Source organism: Rhinichthys klamathensis, unplaced genomic scaffold (genome assembly GCF_029890125.1).
Source record: "Rhinichthys klamathensis goyatoka isolate OS25496 unplaced genomic scaffold, OSU_Roscu_1.1 h1tg000236l_1, whole genome shotgun sequence".
Taxonomy (NCBI): domain Eukaryota; kingdom Metazoa; phylum Chordata; class Actinopteri; order Cypriniformes; family Leuciscidae; genus Rhinichthys; species Rhinichthys klamathensis.
The window spans coordinates 3245989-3270000 of record NW_026606759.1 but is presented as its reverse complement, the minus strand read 5'-3'; the positions used below and the strand labels follow the sequence as shown (position 1 = coordinate 3270000).

Below are 24012 nucleotides of genomic sequence, written 5' to 3'. Positions count from 1 at the left end.
CTACATCCCTAATCGTAAATGTCGTGTCATCCGCATATTGGTGTATCACACTCTCACAACTGTTTGGAATTTTAATGCCCCTTATCTTTTTATCTGCTCGTACCATTATCGCTAACGGTTCAACCGAGATTGAGTATAGCAATGCAGACATCGGACATCCTTGTCTCACTGATCTCTCGAGCGGAAAAGGGTCTGTTAAAACTCCATTTACCTTCACACAACTTTGGGCTTTACTGTATAACAGACTTATCCATCCCAGCATTCTATTCCCGAACCCAAATCTCCTCATTGTTTGTTCTAAAAAGTCGTGTTCCACTCTATCGAATGCCTTGTTTAGATCTACACATAAAATTATTCCACCTTCCCCATCCTCCCCCATCCTGCACACAACATCCCTTACTGTGCAAACTGTGTCGGTTATATCCCTTCCTGGGATGCTATAGGCCTGATTTGGTGCTATTATGGTCCCTATTACTTTCTTTAGTCTGTTTGCTAAAATCTTTGTTAAAATTTTATACTCTGTGTTTAAAAGACTTAGAGGCCTATAATTTTCTAATTTGAGCGGACTCCCTTTATTTTTATAAAGAATCGTTATCATCCCTGTACACATAGATTTTGGCACTTCTTTTTTGTCCTCCATCTCCGTATACATTCTCAACAATATCGGTGCCAAAATTTTCATAAAAGTTTGATAAAATTCATGTGTTAAACCATCCGCTCCTGGGCTTTTATTTGGCTTTGTCTTTCTAGAGTTATGTCTCCCTCACACAACTCCCTATCCCCATCCTTAAGACTTATATTTACATGATCTAATACCTTATCTATATCATCTTGTTTTACATTCCCTTTCTTAAATAAATTACTATAAAACTCTTCTACCCTTTCTATTATTTCTACATAATCCGTAACTTTCCCCCCTTCTCCATTTTCCAACTCCGTAATGAACTTTCTCCCCTGTTTTTTCTTCTCTAAATTCATAAAATATTTTGTACATCTCTCTCCTTCTAAAACATATTGTGCCCTACTTCTTATTTTTGCACCTTCACATTTTTCTTTTTCACACACCTCAATTTCTGCTTTTATCTGACAATAATGTTCCTTTGTATATTCAGGATTATTTTCAATTTTCCCGGCTTCTTCCTCCAATAACCTATACATATTGCCTAGTTTGCATTTTCTCATGTAATTCCTCTGTTTAGAGTATCTAATACTTACTCTTTTTATTTCCTTTTTTAATATACCCCACCATTTACATATATTTTCTTCGTATAAGTAGTTTTCCATTTCATCCTTAATACATTTCTCTATTCTTCTTCTGTACGCATCTTCCCTCAATAAGGCAGAATTTAAACACCACGTACCCCCACCTTTTATTTTTGAGTTTCCCCCTAATTTGACTGTCATTACTGCATGGTCACTTATACCTTTAAAATTATAACATACACTCTTTATATTTTGTAAAATGTCCCTTTTAACCAGACATAGATCTATTCTACTTTGCTTTAATTCACCCATCACCATTTGCCTCCTTGAAAATTCTCTCTTAAAAGGGTTTTCCTCCCTCCAGGCATCTACCATATCTTTACTCTGCATTAAACCTTTTAAACATTTCCTAGAAGTATCTTCTTTAAACACCATATTTTTAGCCATGTCTAATCTAGTACATTTCACATTAAAATCACCCACCATTATACACTTCTCAATACATAAAGGCTTCAACATCATAAAAACCTCTTTTCTTTCCGTTTCCACATTTGGAGCATACACGTTAACTAGTCTAAATTTATCATTTTGAAGTGTAAAATCAATCCCTAATACCCTCCCCTCACCATCATTTTGTATTTGTTTTATATTGCACATCCACCCTTCTCTAATCAACACCGCTACTCCACGGGCTTTTTGTGTGCCATGATTAACATATATTTCTTTGTCCCAAATCCTCTTTATATCGCCCATTATATCATCTGTCCAGTGCGTCTCTTGCAGACATACTACTTGTGCATTCACAACACTCATCACTTGTTTAAACTTGTCCATATCCCTCAAACCATTACAGTTCAAGCATGCAATGCTTAATACTTCACTCATTATGAAAATAATAGAAAATAATAACATAAACATAAACATGTCTCTTGATTAGATTAACGTCTTACTTTTTTGCGTTGCCTTCTCCACCTTCCCCTTTTTTCCTCTTAAGCACATTTGAGACAGTTTCTTTTGTCCCTGTTGAGTCCATTATGTCCACCAAGATAGCCTCCTGTACAATCATCTCTTCTTCCCCTTCTCCTTCTCCTTTTCCACCTTGTACTCCCGCCGACGCTCCTTCTTTTCTCAATCCTCTTTCATGTTGACTTTTGCTCTCATCCTTCTTGTCTCTCCCACCACCGCTGGTTGAGATTTCGTTATCCATCCCAGCTCTTGCGTTATTCCGCTCTCCGCTACTTTTTTCAGATCCTCCTGCTTCCAGAATGCCTTCCAGCTCGCTCCACTCCTCACCTCCATCCTCACCACTTGATATTTGGGTCTCTCCCACTTCGCCATACAGGTCAATAGAGTCTCCAGCCTCCTCTCTGTCGTCATCTTCTTCACTGTTACACACACACAGGTCGTTCTTCTTCCAGCACACAGTGCAGTTCCCTTCGTTGCACTCCCGTGCATAATGCCCTTGTCCACCGCACTTATAGCACCTGAAATTCGGACACTCTTTGACAATGTGTCCTGGCTGTATGCACAGGCGACACACCTTTACTTGCCTGTCGTGCAATACTCGAAAGTGCTCTGTTCCACCCACTGTTTCAAATTTTGTCGAGTACGGAAGCGATTTTACCTTCTCCGTAAACTTGACTTTCAGGAACCTCGTCCCATCAGCAATTCCAGTCCCTGGCCACATCCTCCTTTTAAGTGTCGACGCTGGTGTAACTCCCCAGTCAGCTTCTTTATTATCTCCTCGTCCGTGATGTACGTGGGTAGGTTCAAAAAAGAAACCACAGTCTCACAGTTATTTATCTCCTTTGCCAGTATGCTCCCACTTCGGATTTTTATTCCATCAAGCAACTTCTTCTTTCCTTTCTCCTCCTTCATGGTCAATTCGTACTCCTTGGGATTTTTATATCTGCAACCAATGACTTCACCACACTCTTCTTTTACTTTCCGCAATAATTCCATCATCGTAATTCTTTCATTTCCAACAATCTCTACCATCACTGTTAGTTTCTTCTCATAACTTCGACCTGTTTCTTTGTTTCCATCTTCCATTCTCCTCACCGGCCCCTTGTCCTTCTCTTTGTTTGCCTCCATTTTGCCCGTAGCTCCTCGCGTGTAACTCCACCACCAGAATCACCCCAAACAGCAGCGTGCTGTTTGGGGAGAAACCCCACACCAACTTATAAATTTCTTAAATTATATTCCAGTCCCAAATCAGAAAAAAAATTTAAATAAAAGAAAGGATTTCTCCAAACAAACTTTCCGGACTTTCCTGCACGGAATCTACTGACTTCCTGTTCAGCTCGCTAGCGCTACCAAGGTGGTATGGCCGTAAGCGAAATCTGCTGCCAAAATCGGGCTATTTGAAAGGTTAGAACATTAGTGAAGTAAACAATAAAGCTTACAGCACCTGGTATTCCCAGGCGGTCTCCCATCCAAGTACTAACCAGGCCCGACCTTGCTTAGCTTCCGAGATCAGACGAGATCGGGCGTGCTCAAAGTGGTATGGCCGTAAGCGAAATCTACTGCCAAAATCTGGCTATTTGAAAGGTTAGAACATTAGTGAAGTAAACAATAAAGCTTACAGCACCTGGTATTCCCAGGCGGTCTCCCATCCAAGTACTAACCAGGCCCGACCTTGCTTAGCTTCCGAGATCAGACGAGATCGGGCGTGCTCAAAGTGGTATGGCCGTAAGCGAAATCTGCTGCCAAAATCGGGCTTTTTGAAGAAAAATTTAAGAGACTCTTTCAGGGTTTCTGAAGAAACTCAGAGAGACTATTTCAGGCTTTTTGAAGAAACAAAGAGACAATGTCCAGCTTTTTGAAGAAGCTCAGTGACTCTTTTTTTTTTTTTTTTTTTTTTTACAAAAAAGCTTACAGCACCTGGTATTCCCAGGCGGTCTCCCATCCAAGTACTAACCAGGCCCGACCCTGCTTAGCTTCCGAGATCAGACGAGATCGGGCGTGCGCAAGGTGGTATGGCCGTAAGCAAAAACTGCTGCCAAAATCGGGCTATTTAAAAGGTTAGAACATTAGTGAAGTCAACTAAAAAGCTTACAGCACCTGGTATTCCCAGGCCGTCTCCCATCCAAGTACTAACCAGGCCCGACCCTGCTTAGCTTCCGAGATCAGACGAGATCGGGCGTGTTTTTTTTTTTTTTTTTTTTTTTTTTTATTACAAAAAGTTACAGTAAATACAACATAAATTTCAACATTACATTTTCAGCAGTCTTCTATTAATTGACTTCTCAAAAATTAAACACAAGTTCATTCAATGTTGTAACAGAAATAAATTTGCTTCCATCAACAAACAAAGCACAAAAATCAATATTCCTACACGAATAAATCATTCTTATGTGTTGTTTTAACAAGGCTTTGAAAAGACACCACACATTTTCCTTTCTTTTTTCAAAGTAGGCTACATTTCTCCTCAACCTTACTGCATACCTTGCATAGCTTAGTATCATATTTAATAGACACAGATTCCCTTTTATATTCTTTTCCTTTACCATACCAAACAGAAAAATCTTACTCCACTCCTTGTCCACAAATTGTATTTTCTCCCAATTTTCCCTCACAAGTTGTTTTAACAACTCATGGTACTCTTCAAGACCTTGACATTCTACATATAAATGCATTAAAGTCTCAACTTCTTCATTACATACATCACATTCTCTCCCAATACTTTTGTCAATCTGATGCAGGACCTCTTTTGTATACACTCTGTTATGCCGAAGCATGAAATCATTCTGTTCACATTCTATTGAATTATATCTAACATGTAAATTATTCCACAACGTATCTAGCTTGATCTCTGGATAGACATTTCTCCAATAAATTTCTGCTGTAGGCCTTTTAATTTCTTTTTTCAGCATAATCCTATAGAACCCTTTTAATTGCATCTTTGCCAATTCCACTTTACAACCATTCTGCTCAATATACATTTCAGGAAACCTATACTCTTTTGTTTTATCCACTTGTTTGTCTATTAAGGCAATCCAAGATTTTGGAATACTATTCTTAATTTTCCCAAAAACATTAATAACTGTATCTTTCCTCATTTTACCATTTCCTTCCATTTCAATATCCAAGATTGCCTGGGAGGGCAGAAAACCTGGAACTACTTCATTCACATAATCTTTTATCTGGTATAGTCCAACTTTCATAAAATTTTTGTTTTCCAACATATGTCCCTTATCTGTTATCTTCGGGTTCAAAAACACTGGTTGATTTAGCACTAATTCAAGCATATCACACTTGTAATACACTTGAGGTAGAAATTTAGCCCACGCTTGGAGGACTTCTCTATAGAATTGTGGCACATCTTTTATCATAGACTCTCTTAAACACATAAACAGATTACTTTGACTACAAGCCCCAAATTTCTCCAAACAATCCCTCATGCAAAATTTCCAACCATATATTTCTTTGCTATATAGATATTTCTTAACAATTTTAAGTCTTAGCGCTTCCCTCCTCACCTTCAAATCCACCAATTTTAAGCCTCCCTCCTTATTATCTGCTATCAAAACCCTTTTTGAAATTCTAACATTTTTCCCCCTCCACAAGAAATCTGAAACAATAGAGTTTGCCTCTTTTAAAACCCAGTCTGGCATGTCTAACACACCCAATGTATGACCAAATCTTGTCATTAATAATACATTGACAACAGTCACTTTCCCTTTCAGTGTAAGACCTCTTAATTTCCAGTAATTCACAGTTCGCCTTATTTTTTGTAGAATTTTAGACCAAGTAACATCCCTCGCTTTAATATCCTCAACACCTATATTCACCCCCAGAACTTTGATGTAATCTTTAACGTTTTTAAAAGGGATACCACAGTCAGATATTTTAGTTTCTCCAAAGAACATAATTTCAGACTTCTCAACATTAATCTTTGCCCCTGCCGCTCTACCATATGTTTTCATGTGCTCCACTATCCTTTTTATACTGTCTATATCCCTCACGGTAAATGTAGTATCATCAGCATACTGATGAATTAGACTGACACCATCACCTGCTAAATTTATAGGTTTTAAACCTTTATCTGCCTTTATCAGGGTTGCCAATGGCTCAACAGTGATACAATATAGCAGGGCAGACAAAGGGCAACCCTGCCTTATCGATCTCTCAATACTAAAAACATCCGTTAACACACCATTGCACTTAACTACACTGCATGCACTAATATACAGCAACCTTATCCATGATCTAAATTTACTGCCAAAACCAAACGTTTCCAAAGTCTTTTCTAAAAAAAGGTGTTCCACCCTATCAAAAGCTTTGTTTAAATCCACACTTAAAAATATACCTCCTTCTTTCTTCATATGGAAAACCACATCCCTAATTGTACTTATAATATCTGCAATATCTCTCCCGGGTATACTGTAAGCCTGTGTTGGGGCAACAATACTCACAATTACTTTCTTTAGCCGATTTGCTAGTATTTTTGCCAACATTTTATAGTCAGTATTTAAGAGGCTAATTGGTCTATAGTTTTCTAAACTTAATCTACTCCCTTTATTTTTAAAAAGAATAGTTAATACCCCAGCCGCCATTGTCTCTGGCATTACCTGCTTTTCCTCCATAAACTGATATAGCTCTAACAATATTGGTGCTAGAACATCCTTAAAGGTTCTATAAAACTCTCCAGTTAGGCCATCTGAGCCTGGACTTTTATTAGTGTTCAGACTAGAGATTGCCTCATTGATTTCATGCACCGATATATCATTATCACAAAAAATCCTATCTATATCCGATAATCTGGCTTTAACTCTACTCAGCACTTCTCCCATACTCTCTATATGTACCCCCTCTTTCTTAAAGAGAGTCCTATAAAAGGATTCAACAGTATCTAAAATCCCTACCAAATCACTCACTTTTCCCCCTTTTCCATCTTCTAACTCAGTAATAAAGTTTCTTCCCTGATTTTGCTTTTCCATATTTAAAAAGAAGGACGTGCATTTCTCACCTTCTAAAGCATACTTCGCCCTGCTTCTTATAATTGCCCCTTTACATTTTTTTTCCTCATATTTCCCCAAATCTGATTTAATTTTTAAATAGTTTGTCAAGTCATAATTTGGATTACTGCTTATTTGTTCCAATTCTAAAGAAAATCTCTTTTGCATTTCTTTGTAATCTCTCCTCTCTATACCATTTTTCCCTTTTGCATACCTAATACTCAAGATCTTCATTTTCTGTTTTAAAATCTCCCATCTTACACATACATTTTCAGAATCTAAATGTTTCATCAATTCAGATTTTATACAATCATAGATTTTAACCTTATAATTTACATCACTTAACAAGCTTGCATTTAAACACCAAAGCCCCCCACCTTTTTGTTGCATTATTTTACCCACTTGAAATTCTAGAACAGCATGGTCACTATATGCTGTAAACCTATATATCACATTTTTCATATACTGGACTATATCCTGCTTTACCCAGCAGAGATCAATTCTACTTTGTTTAAGGTTATTGAGCACAACTTGTCTCCGAGAGTATTCTCTTTTATCAGGGTTTTCTAACCTCCAAAAATCTACCATATTTTCTTCATTCATTAAGTGTAATAATTCATTCCTTGACGAGTCTCTTTTATAACTCATATCATTTGCCGCATCCATTCTACTACACCAAACATTAAAATCACCCACACAAATACAATTATCCGTACATAGTCTTCTTAACTGCTCAAAAAAACCTCTCCTATCTTTTTCATTATTTGGTGCATAAACATTAATCAACTTGAAAACACAATTTTGATACTCAAAATCTATAATTAAAACTCTTCCATCACTATCAGCATACACCTCCTTAACATTTTCTACAGCATTGCTTTTAATCAGACAAGCAACTCCACAAGATCTTCTACTGCCATGACTCACAAAAACATGATGAGGCCATTTTTTCCTCACCTCTCTCATTTTATTGTTATCCCAGTTTGTTTCTTGAAAGCAATAAATATAAGCTTTCACAGCTATTAAGATCTTTTCAAATTTACACATATTACCAAGTCCATTAACATTTAAGGATGCAACTTTAATCATGGCAGCAGATAGTGTGAAGTTAAAAGAAAAAAGATGAACCTCATTTCTTTTTCTTCATGTTCCCTTTTTCCCCCTTGTCATTTAGCAATCTTTTTTTCCTAACACGCAATTGCGAATTTTCACAAGTCAGTTCCTCATATAAATCATGTTCATCATACTCTTCCTCATCATCATCATCATCATCATCATCATGCCCATCAACAGCAGCAGCGACAGCAGCAGCAGCAACAACAAATTCATCATCATCATCATCATCATCATCATCACCATCATCATCCTCATCATCATCACCATCAGTTTCATTATGTTTAGAATCAGTCTTAGCTAAACCTGAAGTTTGTGGGGTCTCATTTACAATGGCCGTTTTACTCACATGCCTGTCCTTTTTTTTATTTCCCGTTAGGCACCAGGCTACTGCTGGTCCCACTTTCTGGATGATGGGGACGCCACCCTCTGCTTGAGCTGTGTGTTCCATCTGACCTTGATGCAATTCCTGGCTTTCAATATTATCAAAGGTACTTCCCATTGTCTCTTCTTGCATGGGTCTGCTCTCTTCCTCATTTGCCCCACTGGACAAAACTGTAACCTCCATCACATCACCATACTGTATGTCACCCAGCTCTTTGCATTCTCTAGCATAATGTCTTGTTTATCACACTTGTAACAAGTAAACTCAGGGCAGTCTCTCAATACATGTCCAGGCTGAATGCAAATACGACACACTTTTACTTGTCTGTTATGAATCACTCTAAAGTACTCAGCTCCTTCTAGAGTTTCAAACTTAGTTGAATACGGCAATGATTGAACAGTGTCAGAGAACCTAACTTTACAGAAGCGTGTCCCATCTGCAATTTCTGTTCCTGGCCAACGTCTCCTCTTGATTGGCGTTGTTGCTTTGACACCCCATCCATTTAGTTTTCCATGAATGTCCTCATCCGTGATATACACCGGAAGATTCATGAATGAAACAACAAGCTCGTCATTGCTCAAGTCTCTTGACAAAATTTGACAGTTTTTGATTTTAAACCCATCAATCAGTTTTTCTTTACCTTTAATATGATTCATCGTAATCTCGTACTTTTTATCTCCTTTAAACCGACATCCATTTACCGCTCCACAAACTTCATTAATTCCTCTGAGTAACTCCATCATTGTGATCTTCTCCTCACCAACAATTTCCACACTCACTGTTAAGTTCTTTTCAAACCTCTTTTCCTCCATCATGGCACGATTCCCGCTGTTCTTTTTAGACACTAGCTCCATTTGGTGTACTCCATTGTCTCCCACCATGTGCTCCATTCAAACTATCAAACCAAACTTAAACAACCCCCCCCCCCCCCCCCCCCAAACAGCAGTTGCTGCAGTGGGGAAAAGGGTCAACAAAAACGAGGACTTTACTTAAAAAAAAACGTTTCTCTAATCAACTCAACCACTTGGAAGGATCAGCTCAAGATTCCACACTCTCGTTGCACACGCTCAAGGTGGTATGGCCGTAAGCGAAAATTGCTGCCAAAATCGGGCTATTTAAAAGGTTAGAACATTAGTGAAGTAAACTAAAAAGCTTACAGCACCTGGTATTCCCAGGCGGTCTCCCATCCAAGTACTAACCAGGCCCGACCCTGCTTAGCTTCCGAGATCAGACGAGATCGGGCGTGCTTTTTTTTTTTTTTTTTTTTTTTTTAAACATGTTAATACATTTAAAAACAGTCTGAATCACATTCTGGCAACAAAACATTAAAACGAAACCATGTCATTTCAATAAATGGGTTATCATTTACAAATTTTTTGACAAAAACATCTTTCTCTTGATTCATATTACAATAATCAAATAAAACATTTAAAATAAAACACATCTTTACCTTAAAAAGTTTGCACACAGGTATTCTTGTTTTCTTTTGTTTGACCATGTTTCTTCTACTCCAAATTACAAATCTAGCAATGGTTAATATCAGATTTAAAAAACACTCATTCTTAACATTACCTTTAAAACCAAATAACAACATTGTTTCCCATTCTTCATTAATACATCTTTGTTCTACCCCCAATTTACTTGACATTTCTTTTAATTTTTTTATAAAACATTTTAACCCTGTGCATATAAAAAAAAGATGTAGCAAACCTTCATCTTCCCTCTTGCATACCTTGCATCTTGCATCACTCGCCATCCCAATTTTACACAGTCTCATTTCACTTAGTAAACAATTATGCCTTAAAATATAATCAAAGTTTTCTAAAATAGGGCTTTTCCACCAAGCTCTTAGATTTTGCCTTGTTTTCTTAATTTCCATGCCTGGATATAATCTTTGCCAATATCCTTCTGCTCTTGGTGTGATAAAAACATCTTTACATAAACAAGAATAAAACATCTTTAAAATACCATCTTTAAAAGCATGTTGTTTGTCATTACTTTTAAAATGAATCATCATTCCATCATTACATTTTGTTTCTTCCGTACCTTCTAAAACATTTATCCATTCTTCCGGTATTACTTCTTTCATTTGTTTGTATTGTTTTTCTAAGACTGTTTTAGTTTCATTTTCATAATTTTCCACAATTGCGTCTCTTATTACTTGCACTGGTACAAAACCAGGTATCACTTCATACAATATGTCCTTTATTTGCTTTATCCCCGCATAAAACCATTTTTTATAAAAAATGGTCTCCTCTCCCTTTTTAATTTGATTATTTAAAAACAATGGTTGTCTTAGAATCTCTTCCCTGGTAAAAGACGTACAAACAACATGCTTTTTAAAATCACCCCATGCTTTTACAACCTCTTTATAAAACTCTGGTATTCAGTTCATCATGTTTTCTTTTAGCTTCATCCATAAAACATCATCTCCCATTTTTCCACATTTATTTAAAAAATAGTTCATTACACCCTTCCACGCATATTTCCCATGTTTCCAGTATTTATTAACAGTTTTTATTCTTATACTTTTCATTCTTATTAATGGATCTATTAGTCCTAACCCTCCTTCCTCCACCTTTCCAATTACAGTTTTTTTCAATTGCTTACACACTAAAATTAAAACTTTCCCACTATTAGCAAAACCTTACACTCAAGGAGCAAAACACCAGTCTAGATTTGCACAAGTGTAAGCACGTTGTCAGCTTCACCCTTTTTGCAAAACATTACACACAGTGATTTGTAAAACTCTACACACATTTTCACACCTTAGACACAGATAAGGATTGTGAGGTTACTTCCTTGTCATTACAAAGCCCCGGTTTGCCATTGACCACACTAATGAATGAATTGGATATGCACATCCATCAGGCGTGGAAGCACACATGTGCTAATTTGAAAACGCAGCACTCAGGTGTGCTATAAAAGGCAGCAGGTGAGTTCACCTGTCTTCAACAAAAATGGAAGGAGCTAGACGAAGAAGAAGAAGAAGAAGAAGAAGAAGAAGAGTGAGAATAAAAGGGGGAGCTGAAAGAGGAGATGAAGGAGGTAGAGGAAGAGGAGAAGGAGGTAGAGGAAGAGGTGAACGAGGTAGAGGAGGAGGAGAAGGAGGTAGAGGAAGAGGTGAAGGAGGTAGAGGAAGAGGTGAAGGAGGTAGAGGAAGAGGTGAAGGAGGTAGAGGAGGAGGAGAAGGAGGTAGAGGAAGAGGTGAAGGAGGTAGAGGAAGAGGTGAAGGAGGTAGAGGAGGAGGAGAAGGAGGTAGAGGTGAAGGAGGTAGAGGAGGAGCCCCAGGTAGAGGAAGAGGAGAAGAAGGAGATAGAGGAAGAGGCTTAGGTAGAGGAAGAGGTGAAGGAGGTAGAGGAAGAGGTGAAGGGGGTAGAGGAGGAGCCCCAGGTAGAGGAAGAGGAGAAGAAGGAGATAGAGGAAGAGGCTTAGGTAGAGGAAGAGGTGAAGGAGGTAGAGGAGGAGGCCCAGGTAGAGGAAAAGGAGAAGAAGGGGATAGAGAAAGAGGCCTAGGTAGAGGAAGAGGTGAAGGAGGTAGAGGAAGAGGTGAAGGAGGTAGAGGAGGAGGCCCAGGTAGAGGAAGAGGAGAAGAAGGGGATAGAGGAAGAGGCCTAGGTAGAGGAAGAGGTAGAGAAGGACTTGTAGAGTTGATAGAACCTGAACAAAGAAGACGAGGACCAAATTTGACTCAAGAAATCCGTGCAACACTTATTGACCATGTTATCAACCATGGACTGACAACGATGGAAGCTGGACAAAGAGTTCAACCAAATCTCTGGTTGATACTGTAACTGAATAGTTACAGTATTCTTGTTGCTTTTACAGTAGTTTTTCTCCAGAGTCAAACTGTATGTACTTCATGCAGTAATTTTTATTTGTCTACAGATTTTATTTTTTTCATTGATTTCATTGTTGGTTGATTACTGTAACTGATTATGGTTAGAAATACTGTAAATAAATACTTGAAATATGAGTCTGCAGAAATCAGTGTTGTGCAGTGCTTGGCAAGTTTATAGTAGGCCTATTAGTGTACATTCTCCCTATATCTCAAACTAATCATGAAGAATGTTGTTTGTTTGTCACAATTTTTTTTCATCTAAATTATCCCTTACATAACAATGTCTGGCCAAAAATCTAGCACATGCTATTTCCTAAAAATAGTTTTTTTACAAATGTGTTTTTTATTTATCACAGCAGTGTGAAACTGGTTGCAATAGTGTCTGATCATTGAGGACTGTGTTGGTTAAATGAAAACTAATAGCATTTTCACAAATATGTGTATATCTTTTGTCTGAAGTGTGTATGTTTTGACAGAAGTGTGTCATTTTGCAAACAATCTAGGAATTATGCCAATTGAGTGTGGTGTTTGGATAATTGTGATTACATTTTGAAAAAAAGAACCCGGTTTTCAAAATTGCGTGTAAACAATTGAAAAAAACTGTAAAGTGTCATATGCAATTTTCGATGGTTTCCCCTCCCATAAAATTTTTAAAACAATAGCTTTAATTTTTTTATACACCCATATAGGCAAACTCACAGAACCTAATACATACCACATTTTTGATAAAAATAAAGAATTAATAACTAAAACCTTCCCTTTTAAAAATAAACCTCTTAATTTCCAGAAATGTAATCTCTTTTCCATTCCTTTTAAAACCTCCTCCCATACCACTTCCCTTATTTCATTTTCATTTTCTCCAACCCTTATACCTAAAATTTTCATATTCTTCTTCTCTTCCTTAAATTGCATTTTATTATGTAAATCATTTGGTAATCCAATTTTCATGTATGTGGTTTTTTCTTTATTAACTTTTGCCCCTGTTCCTTTACAATAACTTTCTAAAACTTCCATTGCTTTATCCATACTTTTAATATCTTTTACAAACAAAGTCGTGTCATCTGCATATTGAAATATTTTTTGTTCTGATTCTTCTCCTTTTATGCGTATTCCTTGTATGTTCTTTTCCTGTTCTTTTGCCAGTCCTAAAGCTTCGGATACTATTGTATATAATAATGCTGACAAAGGACACCCTTGTCTGATTGATCTTGTTATTTTAAAATCTTTAGTTAAAAAACCATTCACTTTCACACAACTACTTATATCTGTATATAGACATTTTATCCATTTTAAAAAATTCTCCCCAAACCCAAATCTCTCCATAACATGCATCAAGTATTTGTGTTCAACTCTATCAAAAGCCTTTTCTAAATCCACACTTATTATATATCCTGTTTCTTTCTCCTCCTTCATGTACCATATCATATCTCTAATATTGTTAATGACATCAGTAATATCTCTTTTTAAAACAGCATATGCTTGATTTGTTGTAATTATATTTGGTACTACTATTTTCAGTCGATTGGCTCAAATTTTGGCTAATATTTTGTGTAATCTGTATTCAGCATGCTTAGTGGTCTGTAGTTTTTCAGTTCTCTCTTATCCCCTTTTCTCTTGTAAATTATTTTCACCATACCTTTCTTCATACTATTAGTTAGATTCCCTTTTCTAAAAATATCTATAAATATTTCGTTTAAAATTGGACATAAAACAGCTTTAAAAGTCTTATAAAATTCAACTGGTAATCCATCTATTCCAGGACTTTTAGCATTTTTCAATTGATCAATTGCCATTTCTATTTCTAATTCCGTTATCTCACTCTCATACAATTCCTTGTCTCCCTCATTAACTTTAACCTGTATTTTACTTAGTAAAAAATCTTCTTCTTCTAAAACGACCTCATTTTCAGTAAATAAATCCTTATAGAATTCTCTGATTTCTTTCAAAATTCCTATTTTATCTTCTACAATCCTCCCATCTTGTGTTTTAATACTTTTTGTTATATCCGCTCTCTGTCTTGTTTTTTCTAAATCATAAAAATATTTTGTACTTTTTTCTCCTTCTACAATGTCTTTTGCCCTACTTCTTATTATTGCTCCTTTGCACTTCTCTTCTTCTATTTTCTTTAATTCTTCCTGTAATTCTATTATCTTATCAATATTCCCATCATTCTCACTTACTTTCCTCATTTCTTCTTCCCACTCTTTTTTTTATCTTATTTTCTTTCACCTTTTTGGCTTTTTGCAACTTTTTTGAATAATCCACTGAGAATTGTTTTATTCTATTTTTTAGAATATCCCACCAATACCCTTTTTCCATGTCATACATTTCATCATTAACACTATGTATTATTATGCTTTCTATTTCCATTCTGTATATTTCATTTTTTAGAAGTTCTGTATTTAGTACCCACACCCCCGGTCCTTTATCAACCTCATCAAAATTCATTGATATCCATAAAAAATCATGATCACTCTCACTATAATTTTTGTACGAAGCCTTTGTGACATAAAAAGCTTCCCTTTTCTTACATAAAAATAAGTCTATTCTACTTTGCTTTAGAACTCTGTCCACAATTTGTCTTCTTGAATATTCTCTTTTCATACCATTCCTCTCTCTCAACACATCCACCATATTATATTTCTCCATTATATTGTGTATTTCATTCCTCCCTCTATCTCTTCTAAATCCCATTGAATCATCTACATCAATTCTCTGTATTACAGTATTAAAGTCACCTAACACTATAATGTTTTCATGTTTCCCTATTAACTCATTCATATCCTTATAAAATTTAAATTTTTCTCTTTCATCATTTGGTGCATGTATGTTACACACTTTCATTTCTTTTCCATTACACAAAAAATTAACAATTATTGTTCTTCCATTTGTATCTTTATAATCTAAATGTACTTCTTCAAAAATCCCTTTTCTTATTAAAATTGCTACCCCTCTCTTTCTTTCCATATCACAATTACTATATATTTCTCCGTTCCATAATTTTCTTATTTCATCACTTATTTTATCTTCCCATTTCGTTTCTTGTAAACATATCACATCACATTGTTTGGTCAGACACATTAATCTTTCAAACTTTTGACATTTGGATAATCCTCTAGCGTTCAGTGATATAATACTTATGGAGCCCATCAAAGAAAAGATTGAATAGGCAAAAAACCACCATTCAAACCGTTTCATTATTTTTTCCTTCTCTCCAGCCTTTCCTTTAGCTCTCCTCTTCTTATCTTCTGCTTTTTAAGAACCTGTTGAATGTCTAGGCCCCCTTTTTTTGCTTTAACACCTCTATTCAGTCTCTCTTTTCCTTTGTTTTCCATTCCACGAATTCCCCCTCCATTGTCTGCTCCTCTTACCTCAGTCAGTATCTTTATTCCCTTCTCCTCCGCTTTTTCCTTTCCTTGTCCTTTTCCATAGTCCAGTCCATTAGTGTCCACATCGTCCTGTTCCTTAGAAAAATCAATCAAGTTTACATCCTCTTTTTTCGCTCCTATTCCCATCTCCATTCCTTGTTCTCCATCCTCATTCTTTTCTTCATTCTCATCTATTTTAGTGTTCTCCTCTTCCTCTTCATCTTGTTTATCTTCCTGTCCTTGAGTCTGCCTTTGTGAATCATTTAAACTCTCAATTGTTGTAACTCCCATCACCTCTTGTATTTCCATTCCTGTATCTTCATTTTCCTCGTCGTTTCTCTCACATCTGCATCTTAACATTGTCTTAATGTTAATTCTTAATGTTTTTGCCTAGAAAAGTGCTATATAAATGTAATGAATTATTATTATTATATTATTATTGGCTACTGGTTCAAGGGTAGCACAAACCGAAAGGGGTACTTGACAGGTATGCACTTTTGACAGTACCAATTATAATATTGAAATGTTTTTGAATAAATATATTTTTTTAAATGAAATGTCTGTGACAGAATTTTGTGAGCTCGAGTATATGGAGATCCTATACTATCCTATAACGGATGTCTCCGTTCGTTGGTTAAGTCTGGAATGCTGTCTGACCCGGATTCTGAGGCTATATGAACCTCTGGCCAGCTACTTCAAATCTGCTAGTATGATACCTCATACTATTTTCATTATGCAGCTACTACAAGTATCACAGAATTGTTAACTGTACACTTGTGATATTGACAACCTTTTTTTATTTTTATTTTTTTATTCAAGATGATAGTCAGGCGAGGTTCAGGAGACTTCAGAAGGCGTTCTCTGACCCCATGACGGAGGTGTACTTACTTTTCTTCCAGGCCACCCTACCAGTATTCACCTCATTCAACCTTCTGCTCCAGAGAGAACGGTCCTCAATATTTTTGTTACATGATGAGGTACAATGGGAGGGTGGGATATGCTTCTGCTGTGTTGTGTTTTTTTTTTTTTTTTGCTGCTTCTGGGAGCTTATGCAAATTTCACCCACTGTTTTATACAGGGCATAGGCGGTATAGGCAAATGCTAAGGGCGCCACCACTCAATAGGGGCGCCAAAATGAGTGAACGAGTGAATTTTTTTTTTTTTTTTTTACTATTTTAAAACCATTAATTCGAAATACTACAAAATAAAGCAAAACAACTTCACAAAAACTTAACTAAGTCCCCCGACTCCAGTCCGGCGCATCACTCTTCCCCCGCCCAGCGAGTGCTTGAAGTGCGCCAGAAACAGAGCGCGCGCGATCAGTTTACTGTTGGTCATTTGTTGTGTAGCGTCGCCCCGTGCCGCATCCAATGTAGACAGCATTGCTTTCGTTTGAGGGCGCTTAACACACTCAAGCACTAAAAACGGGCCTGGCAGCTCGCGCCAGGTCTAGACACGGTGAAAGTTACCTCATTGTGACGGATGGCCGAATTTTCATGACACATTTAAATTAGCATTATAGCCTGCGATAGATACAGTGCCAAAAAGAAGAGAAGAGGATACAAGGGGATAAAGACAGAGGTAAAGTGATGTAATGAATGAACAGTTTATCTAATTGCATACTAACGTTAGTAAGATACTATAATTTAATGGCAGTTATTTGACCTTATAACTTTATGCTAACAGTAGGTTCTGAGTTCTTCAGAGCCCCCAGACAATGCGATTTGTAACAATCATGTCAGTCTTATTTAGACGCATTTACTATCACTTTTATTATTTAATGTTTTACTTTACAGTTGTGCAGTTTTAAGGGGGATATATGGCTTTTTTGTTTCTTTTTTTTTGCCAAAATTATTAACGATATTTGTAGCCGTAGGCTACAGGTTTATTATGTTTTATGTAAAATTCACATTAAAGAAGACATTTCGCAGTTTCATTCATGTTGAAAACACGAACCGTGCCATAATTTAGTGGAAGATTGCTGCCATGACATCAACTCCCAAACAAACACTTTTGCTAGTGCTCAATGAATAGTTTGTGCATGAATGACATTTGGACGATGACATCACTGTTTTATCCAGAGCGGCTATATATAAATTAGATAAATTAATATTTTTTTTACAACAAAATAAACCATCACTGACCAACATACTTAAGCTTGATTATGACACTATTTTCTTCTAGATCTGCTGTACAGGAGAAGCAAACTTTGTTGCATTATTTTCCTGTTATCACTGTAAAGCTGCCTTGAAATAATCTGTATTGTAGGCTAAAAAGCACTATGTAAAAAAAAAAAAGGGGACTTGACTTGAATGCTAGGTGTAATGCTCTTGCTATATATATATATATATATATATATATATATATATATATATGACTAAATAATCACCAACACAATGATGGGGTGAAATGGGCTGTAATGCATGGGGCACCAGGTAAAATCTTGCCTAAGGCAGCAAATTGGTCAGGGCCGGCCCTGGTTTTATACCTGTAAATGTCTGTGTTGTAGATGATGAACTTCATTCGCAAGCTGTGCGCCACGTTCATGGTGCCTACAGCGCTGCAGGAAGACAAACAATTCTTGCTTTTTAAAGAAAAGGCAAACCATTTGCCAGGTCAGTGTTTGATCATTAACTATCATTATTTTTAATTCTTCTAATTTTACAAGTGATGAGATCAGACTACAGGGGAACCCCATGTCATGCTTTGCCTTGTACCTAGCCTTAGCCTGGTAAAGTTGTCCTAGTTTTTTGGGCTAACCAGAAGCTCAGTGTTAAAGGATCCATCCATTGATCCACATCTTCCATTAACACTGACTTTCTGGTTAGCCTAAAAACATTGGACTTCATGCCTAGTGTCATGCTGTTGTATGATCAGCATGACACAGCATTTCTGTTAACATGATTTGTTGTATCGGTGACAGGAAGAAAGCTGAATATTGGATTCACCACCAGGGTGAAGCTCAACAAGCTACTGGATGATGGAGACATCACGCCAGAGCAGATGGAGCAATTCCATGAAGCTGCCATGGCGTTTCTGACCAATGCTGTGGACTTTGCTCTAAAAAAGCTGCCCCTACAAGAGCCACTGCTCAAGCACGCAAAGTTTGTTGATTTTCGGCAGAGGTTGGAATGCGGTATAGAAGATGCCCTTTACTTTGTTGAGAGGCTAGGTTATTTTTTCAGGAATTTATGCTTGTTATCTGACATTAAATACCCTGAATTTAATACAAAGACATTAACACCAGAATTTCGACTCTAAGCACATGAGCCATTCCTAAGTGGCTACTTTTTAAAAAAAAGATCTTATTTGCTCCTTTTGGTTGATGACCATATATATATATATATATATATATATATATATATATATTAGGGGTGGAACGGTACACAGAAGTCACGGTTCGGTTCATACCTCGGTTCAGACATCACGGTTCGGTACGATTTCGGTACAATGGAGTGAAAAGCAAAACAAAAATGCAGAAGGCATTGTATTTTTTAAATAAGTTTTATTAATAAAGGCATAGAACCAGTTTATTTGTAGTGCACTGACAATTGTTTTATATAATTAGTTTATTAATTAAATTAATAAAAAGACAAAAAGACCTTGCGATATGTTTGGTAATTGTACCTGAATTAATTTAAAATTATTTTGCTATATTTCAGATCAATATATTTGTTTCCTTAATTTAAATTAACATTATTAATTGACAATGTAACATTATTCTCATCTGAATTATAAATAATTGATTTCTGTATAAAATAATACCATTACACATTCGGATTTTCTTTTTTTAATCAATGTTGAATGTGTAAGATTAGTGCTCCGAGGACAAGAAATGAAAACCAATGCAATATGTCGAATGTCCAAAAGATGGGACCAACAGACTGTTTTGAAATGGAGTTGGATAAATATGTTTTGCTTTTAAAACAGTGTGTCAGTGTGTGTGTGTGTGTGTGTGTGTGTGTGTGTGATTTTGGTTGGGTGACAGTTGTAGGTTACAGTTTGACAAGAGTTTACAGTGTGACAAAAGCACAATGTTGTGTTTTGTTGCGAGTGTACACAAATATAAGTAAACACTTTGCAGGTTTAATGATCTGTATGAACAAAATGACGGAGTATGTTTTTTATGTTTCCACTGTTCGATCGCGCGCCTCTCTCTCTCTCTCTCTCTCTCTCACACACACACACACACACACAGGTCGATCACGCCCGCGCGCCTCTCTCTCTCGCTCTCTCTCTCACACACACACACACACACACACACTCCAGCATTGCAATCTTGACATCGCAGCCTGTCCATTATGCGGTCACGGTCACACCAAACGCGAATAGAGCGTCAAATTCGCGCCTAGTTCGACGCTAGTCCAAAGCGAATAGGACGCGCGTATAAAGCCAACGTTTGAAGTGAACGCGCGTTCAGAGCTAAGCCGATGGTACAGATTATGTGTCCCTAAAGAACCCGCGTATCTAACAGTAGTTCCGCATTACAGTTTTATTTATTTTTATACCGTGTATTCTCCGTGTAAATTCGTGCACCGAACCGTGACGCCCGTACCGTTTCGGTTCGATACGAATACATGTACCGTTCCACCCCTAATATATATATATATATATATATATATATAAACCGCTTTCTTAAATTAGGTTTCCCAACCTGCTCCCCTACCATGGGCCTCAGGAGTATAACCAACTCAGTGACGAGTTCCTGGAATACCAGACTACACCAATACCACACCTGCAGGTCCCAGAGGAAATTGAGATGGAGAGCTTCTGGGCTGAAATGGCTAGCCTAAAACATAAGGCAAGAATTATTCTTTACCAAGAACACAGTGGAAATAGTTTTTTTTTAAGGTTTTTTTTAAGTATGCTGTAGGTTGATATCAATCAATTTGTTCTATTTAGATAAAATCATGCCTCTATAGTGCTTTAAAATTATGTGTGTGTGTCTATAGGATATACTGTATATACAAAGGATCATATAGATGCATGCATTTTGTCTTAATAGACAGAATAAATTATGTATCAACCTATCCTTATCTATCAACGGCAAAAAGAAATAAAACAAAACAAAAACAACACTACTTGAGAGCTTATTTCCACTGTGTTCTTGGCTCATTCTTCACAGGTGACAGGTGTAGGCCTGTTCCCGAGGCTTGCCACCATAGCAAAGATGGTCACATTCAAATGCTGATGCGGAGAGAGTGTTTTCTGTGGTGGGACTCAACAAGACAAAGACCAGGGGTGTATTCCAGAAAGCAGGTTATGTGACTTACCCTGGTAAGTTTAGGAGTAAGTAAGCGGATAACCTCTGCTTTCGGTTCCAAAAACGGAGGTAACTTTCGGGTTATGTAAGTAACCATAGCAACTGACTCTCTGAGGATAACCTGCTCCGGAGTAGGTTATGTTGCAGGGTTAGTTTGTTTTAGAGAGGTTTCCGAGCATGGCGTGCCCTTTTGATGAGGATCCTGTGGACGTAGAGCCACAGATTATACGAGGGTTTTTCCGCCGTGAGAGGGTGATAAGACCACGTATCGATGTATTTTCTTATCCTAACGAATATTTGCAGGAGTGCTATCGTTTTTCTAGGGAGTCGTTAATTTATTTAACAAACCTACTAAAACCACACATCTCAAATGTGACAAACCGCGGGTCAGCGCTTAGCGCCGAACAAATTCTTTGTATTGCTCTGCGCTTTTTCGCTACGGGGAGTTTTCTCTACAATGTGGGCGATGCAGAGCATGTGGGAAAGGCAACAGTGTGTAGAGCCGTTCGTACAGTATGCATGGCACTGAAACGGTTTCTACACACTTTTGTACAGTTCCCTGGCCATAAACCTGTGCGCTTTATTAAAGAAGAATTCTACAGGGTTGCAGGTTTGCTCTCAGAAATTCTGTCATCTACTTCAATTAAATTACATTTCTTAATAGGTTTATTTTGACTGCACACACATAAAGGCTACACAGACTTCCTAAATTTGTAATTAATCTTAATTTCAGGGTTCCCAAACGTGATTGGGTGCATTGATGGCACCCACATTCCTATTAAAGCTCCATCTATCAATGAGGGAGACTATGTTAATAGGAAGTCTGTGCATAGCATCAACGTGCAGGTAGCTATATTTTGGCTCCTTAATATTGGTGTTACAAATAGGCCTAATAAACTTATTGTTCTCCACAGGTAATATGTGATGCAACCCACCTCATCACTAATGTTGAGGAAAAATGGCCTGGGTCTGTACATGACGCCCGAATATTTAGAGAGTCATCTCTGTGCAACAAATTTCAACAGGGTACGTTTTGTTAGACAAATGCTTGTAGTCTTTATTACATTTACAAAACACCTCAAACATTACAGGACACTTCTATGGTTACTTGCTGGGGGACAGAGGATACCCTTGCCTCCCCTATATGATGACACCCTACCCTGATCCTGAGCCCGGACCACAGACACGCTTCAACCGGTCTCACAGCAGAACACGGGCCAAGGTGGAGATGACAATAGGCATTCTGAAGGCGAGGTTTCAGTGTCTGCGTGGGCTCAGGGTCACTCCAAATAGGGCATGTGACATCACAGTTGCTGGTGTGGTACTTCACAACATTGCCACAATAAGAGGAGAGAGGCATCCCCCTGTCCTGATGAAGATGACCTAGAACAACACCCAATGAATCTGGCAGACCACAGAGATGGCAGAAGGCTTAGAGACATGATTTGTCATAAATCCCTTTATTTAATGTGTTCTATTTCTTTATGTCCTGAAATAAAAGAGACATGACAGATTTGTATTTATTGCTTTATACACACACAAAAAGAAATAACAGATTCATGTTCACATATGATTCTCACCTTAAGGCGATGCTCCAGTAGTTCTATTTCAAGTTTGTCCTTTTTAATGGCCAGCCTTTTCTCCTCTAGCTGAAGCTGTATAAGGTCCATTTCCATGTCAGTTTTTTTAATTTGCCTTAATAGATGGACCTTATACAGCTCCTTTGCAGACAACTAGGAAGGCAAAGTAAATAAGATGGTTAAAGAAGAAAATCTGCCACATAGTAACATTATGTAAATAAGGACAAAAAGGGACAAGTTCTTACACTGCTAAGATTATGTGTAGAGGTAGATGGACCATCATCTGCATGTACATCCCCAGCTAGATTCTGTCACAGGACAAATTACACATTTTTCACTCCATCTAAAAAGCTATGCATTGTCCAGTATATGCATCATACCTCTGTGGGTCTCCCAGCACTTTCTAATTCTGTCACAGCAGATGTGGTCTCTTCATCATCATCATCATCATCCTAGAGTGGAAATATGCAAGGTTACTTTGTCTGGCAGACAAAGTGAAAGATCTAAAAGCAACTGGTTCTTAAAATGCATCACTAACAATTGTGACAGACTGTGTGGTTTCAGGAGGATCCAATAATACAATGCGTCCATCAGCAACTGCAAGAAAAAAAAGATACTCAATGTGTAAATTACTTAAGTATGACAGACACTGAATAAAGGCATTAGGAACATGCAAGAATAAAAAAACAGATTACTGTATACAGCATATGCTGTGAAATAGAATATGTATGCACAATGCACAAGTGAAACAATGACTGCATTTGGGAAGCATTTAGCCTTCTTCCTAATGACAAGAGTTAATGATCGTTTTGTCCAAACGTATGCTAAATAATCATAAGTACTAATATGGTATACCTACATTGTACCAAGTCACTTGAGTTGTTGTGGGAGGTAGCTAAGTCTGACGAAGTTCCCTCTGGAATACCATCAACCACAGGGCGACCTTTATTAGGTGAGAGAGCCAACTCCTCAGATGGGGTGAGAGGAGGTGGAGGTGGACCCCCGCCAGTTAGACGAGCCTCAGCCTTCTTTCTATTAGCTATATAGGAAGAATACTGTAAAAGTAACTTAAGACATTGATCTTACAACAGTTAAAATAAAATATTACCTTTTTGGAGAATGTTTTTGTGTTTCATTTTGACTTGGGAAAGAGTTCTTTTGGCTCCAGAAGGATTACACCTTATAAAACAAGAGGCCTAAATATTTCTTGTCAATATACATTGCACTGTATTCTTAAGAAACTGATGTAGAGAAAAGTAAATGCTTGTCGAGTCATGCCACATGCTCAAAAAGACAATT

General features: G+C 37.3%; 1 long non-coding RNA gene and 3 other non-coding genes across 4 annotated transcripts; all 4 read right to left on the bottom strand.

Moving 5' to 3' along the window:
* Positions 1–3601: 3601 nt before the first annotated feature.
* LOC130099862 (5S ribosomal RNA) lies at positions 3602–3720 on the bottom strand. The gene has a single exon (XR_008808513.1). It is a non-coding gene; the product is annotated as a 5S ribosomal RNA (ribosomal RNA).
* A 61-nt stretch (positions 3721–3781) lies between these two features.
* LOC130099851 (5S ribosomal RNA) lies at positions 3782–3900 on the bottom strand. Its single transcript, XR_008808502.1, has one exon. It is a non-coding gene; the product is annotated as a 5S ribosomal RNA (ribosomal RNA).
* A 174-nt stretch (positions 3901–4074) lies between these two features.
* LOC130100097 (5S ribosomal RNA) lies at positions 4075–4193 on the bottom strand. The gene has a single exon (XR_008808740.1). It is a non-coding gene; the product is annotated as a 5S ribosomal RNA (ribosomal RNA).
* An 18525-nt stretch (positions 4194–22718) lies between these two features.
* Positions 22719–23641, bottom strand: LOC130099804 (uncharacterized). Its single transcript, XR_008808461.1, has 4 exons — positions 23573–23641; positions 23094–23310; positions 22959–23021; positions 22719–22866 (listed from the first exon to the last, which is right to left on the bottom strand). It is a non-coding gene; the product is annotated as an uncharacterized LOC130099804 (long non-coding RNA).
* Positions 23642–24012: the final 371 nt, after the last annotated feature.